Below are 4,739 nucleotides of genomic sequence, written 5' to 3' on the forward strand. Positions count from 1 at the left end.
CAGCCAGGGCTGGGACCAGGGAGATCAGGAACCTAGCAGAGTTCTAGTCTGGGTGTGCGCAGACAAAGCCACTCACCACCTCCGCATATGTGCAGCGCTTAGAGCTCACACCTGCCCTCTGAGGGCACAGAAGACAGATGCTGATGTGGCCTGTGTGTAGTCACACATGGCTCTGTGGGCTGCAGAGATCCCTTTCAACATAGATGGGTAGTCAGGAGAACGGCAGGTGAAGGTCCCTGAGATTATAGCACTTCTGACCACCCCCACACCCGCCGCTACCTACCTAGGAGGAAAGCCCTCCCCCTGAGGCTCTGTGTTTGAATGTGGCATAGAACATGTAACCCTGGGTATGGCCTCCATGGTTTGGGGTAAGATAAACACACAAACCAAGGGCTCCAGCCTCCCCATACTCTAAGAGACCGCAGAACTGAAAGACATGAAGGGAGCCCACAGGCTCCCCTAGCTGAAGGTCATTGTACTCTCTTGGCAGGGGAGAGAATAGCGTGACTCTGTCAAGCAGCAGCCAGAAGTGGGACTGGAGCCAAACCCACTTTCTGACACCCTCTGCCTCGCCCAATCTGTCACATTCCAGATCTTTCATGGGCAGATTCAAGCCTGCAGGAGCTGTGGGTGGGTTCCAGCAGAGTGGTGGTGGCCTGGTATTTTGCCAGTGGGGAAACGGGGGGACTGAAACACTCCTTTCTCCCTTTCTGGGCTGTAGGCGCCTGGAAGGACTTAATAGGAAACTTAGTGGGTTTGCTGGTGTTGGACTGGAGAGAGGCCAGTGACTGCCACTTAGGACAACTGTCACTTCCTCCGGGATGTCCTCCTGGCACTTGCTGTACCCCAAACTCTTATCTCCCTCTGGGCACTCGCTCCTTGTGACCCTTGAGCAGGCCAGAGGAAATTGGGTCGGCAGCCCGGGAATGCCACTGGACCGCCTGATAAAAGTGGTTGTCGCCACTACTGCCGCCAATGCTGAGGAGAGGAGAAAGGGAAAGGGTCCCGCCCTGCTGTGCTCTCTTCAGCTGATCCTGAGTTCTAGGGCTTGTCTGTCTGCACTCTGAGTCCCATCATCCCCATACTGCCTCTCAGATAGGCCAGCCTCCCTCCTGCCACTCGGCGATGCACTTGGCTCATTATCCCCACACCCTTTGCTGAGAGGCCCTGGTGCCAAGGGTGCCTGCCCTGCCCTCCTCCTGTACATCACTTCAAACTCACCTCAAATTCTGTCTTCAGGGCCCCTCCTGACCTCATGGTCCATACTATCTTTGAGGATCTGCCAGCCCAGCCCTGCCGGCCAGGACACTTGTGCCCTGTCCTAATGACTGGTACCCTCCCAGCTATAACTTGAGCTCCATGAAGACAGGGGCCACACTTGGTCGTCCTGTACCCTCTAGCACCAGGCAGGGCAGAGCAAAGTCAGACACTTGTCGGCTGAGGAAGCATGATGTGGCAGAGGCCTGAGGCTGAGCTGGTACAGTCAACCCTGTCTCCTTGAGAGGTCACAGGAGGTCATGAAGCCAGGGGTCTGCTTTCTGCCCTTCATGGAATAAAAGGTCTCAACATGTGGATCACAATCCCTTTAGCAAACCTCTAGCTCCAAAAAAAAAAAAAAAAAAAAAACCCACATTTACATTACAATTCATAACAGCAGCAAAATTACATTTATGAGGTAGCAACAAAAATAATCTTATAGTTGTGGGTCACCACAACATTAGGAGCTGTATTAAAGGGCCACAGCGTTAGGAAGGTTGAGAACCACCGGTTAGGGGTTATCCCACCAAGTGCCTGCCCCACCAGCAAGTGCCTTTGGAAAAAGCCTTGGGTTTCACTGCCAAAGGTCAAAGTGTTTCACACATGGGGTCACTACCACCGTCCCCTAACCTCCCTGATCCAATCTCCACGGGTCACCTTGGAATAACTGAAATTCAGTATACTCCATGCAGCTCACCAGCTGGAGGAAAAGAATGAGATGCTTCTAATCCAAGGAAGAAGAAAAGCCAATTCATATTGCTGGGATTCTAAGGATACGGCAGCAAGGATGGGCAAACAATGGCAAAAGAAGCACCCTGAAAGGGCACCAAGTTTTGGGGTACCTCCCAAAGTCCCTGGGAAACCTTTGGGGACCCGGGAAAGCCCATCATTGTTATCCTAGGGAGAGCAACACAATCTAAGACATGGAGGGTGAGATACACTGAACGTGTGGGGTCAGGTGTGATGTGTTTCCTGTATGTGGGGTTGACACCTGAATTGATGCAGGCATGAAAGGCAGGATCTAATTCCAGCCCAGGCCATCTCTCTGACGACCGTGATGGCTCCAGGTACCACCTACAACTTTTAAACCTGCATGGTGCCACTTCAGAGAGGAAAGCGAGTAGGAACCTCAGGGAGCCTGTGCCCTGAATGCAACTTGAAGCCAGTCAACCACCCAACTCTAGGGGCCCGGCCCTGCCTCTGGGGAAAGCAGGATGGAGCTCTGTACCAGGTCACCATTGGTAAGTCAAGGCTGTCCCTCTGTGAACCAGCCCACAGGCTGGCATGAGCCACACATCTCCACACTCACCATGTTGTTCCAGATCCTGAGGGTGAGCATGCTGGGATCCTGGGGCGAGGACCTCTCCTGGAGGAGAATGAGGTAAGAAAGGACTCTGTCACCCCACCCCTACCCCGAGGATATGATGCTGTCCACCTATGTGGACAGGGCCTTGGCCCATCCAGCTCTGTCCTCTAGCCCTTCCTCAAGGAGCAGTACATTTATAGGAGTGCTGTCTGGAGTTAGGGTTTGGAGGTTAGGGCTGGCAGGAACAGGGTGAGTCTCTGGTTTCTCTGTATTGTTATAGAGCCTCCAAAACTTAACGCAGAACAGGAGCAGGTGACTGGGAGGTGACTCCATTGGGGCAGTGAGGCATGGGCAGGGAGTCCTTTCCAGTATGAACCATGACTTCAAACAGCAAGTAAGTCTTGGAGGTGGCACAGTGAGGCCAACAGGTAGGAGCTGGCAGCTGTTCCTCCACACAGCCCTGAAGGCTCAGGGGCTACAGAGACCCCATTAGGCAGGCATGTCCGTCTCTCAGGGCTATACAATCCTCCTCCCTTGGGGAGGAAGACGCAAATGCCTCTCTCCAGGGATGGAGGTAGAGGAGCACACAGAAGGAAAAGCTAGAGGGAATGGTCTGGAAAACAGCAACCTCTGTAACCACAAAGGTGGGAGGGGGTACCCAGGGCTCCTCAAGCCCCAGGCCCCGAAATCTTCCACATGCTAGCTTGTGACATCCACTCCAGACGGATGGGATATTAATAACAGTCCTTGTTTTACAGGTGTGAAACCAAGGCATGGGGAAGCCAAACTCTTTGTATGAGGTCACACAGTAGGCCCATTCCCGACACAGGGCTTTAGGCCAGGCTATCAGCCTCAAGGCCCTGCCTCTCAGAATCTGCCTCACGGGTCTCTGCAACCCCATGAGGGAACCACATGGGAAAGGGTGAGAGACTACGGTGGCATTGTTCCTGAGACTGCACACCCGGTATTCAGGGAAGGCTGTGGATTCTGCGGAGGAAAGGGGGCTGGGAGGAGGCAGGGGCAGGTGTGCGGCCCAGGCTTCCTCACCATCTAGTATCCATACTCGCGATGCCCCGCATGGCTCACTCACCGAAGGTGGTTCTACCTCATAGAAGGCTGGAAAACCACTGTGAAGGATTCATATTTGTTGAACTTGCTGGAGACCAGGAGACCTTCCCAGGTTTCCTGGAGAAGGGACAAAAGAGTGCCCGTTCAAGAGCCCACACCAGCCAAAGTTGTTTGGCATATGAAGACCCTCCTTCAATCAGCTCTACACATCATACCAAAACCCTCACTCAACCACCTCTACACGTGACTGACAACTGTGTGCTGCTTGGAAGGCCCCCCTTGCCTTACACTTTGGGGCTGTTGAGGACTGCAAAAGAGTTTTCCCTTGCCTCTGAAGCCCCAGCACCAGGGCGTACCAGACAAAGATCTGGAGACGGTTCTCCGGAAACTCAAGAAGTACAAGGCAGCCCTGCACGCCGTGGAGGCTAGGTCTGCAAAGGCACGTGCCACCAGTGTCCCTTGCTCCCACTCAATCATACCCAGAGTGGACAGTGCCACACAACTGTGAACTTACAACTGTGGCGGAATGCCATCTTGTTAACACAGGTCAGCGGGCTCTGTATTCTGAGCTGTTTGCCAGCCAGAATAGCAGCTTCCACTGAGCCCACCACACTCCACTGGGCCTCCTTGGTCAACTAAAGTGTGTGGCATCAGGAACCATGACTTGCCTCCATACAGGCACCATCTGTATGGTGTGTACAGTGGGGATTTCTGGGGAGGAGGAGGCTGGGACAGGCGCATGGCCCAGGCTTCTTCCCCATCTACTGTCCACATATTCAAGGCCTCACATAACTCACTCACCGAGGGGGCTTCCACCTTGGAGAAGAAAGACTGGAGAACCAGCACCAATGGTGGTAAAGAACGGTTGGCACAACTCTTCACTAGCTGTGGAAAGCATGAGGTCCCACTCCTGCACAAGCTGTGCCTCTAACCGTATGGGTTCCTCCTGGGGAGAACTATGGGGGTGCCTCTCCTTGGCTCCCAGCAGCCCTGAATTTAGCTAAGTCTTGCTAGAGCTGGTTAGCCCATTGTCCCCCACCCTCCCTGTTCTCCTCCACCCTCCCATGTTTCCCTGAACCAGCAGCCCAGGTTCCAAGTGGGGCTCACC

This window comes from Chionomys nivalis, chromosome 23, assembly GCF_950005125.1.
Source record: "Chionomys nivalis chromosome 23, mChiNiv1.1, whole genome shotgun sequence".
NCBI lineage: Eukaryota > Metazoa > Chordata > Mammalia > Rodentia > Cricetidae > Chionomys > Chionomys nivalis.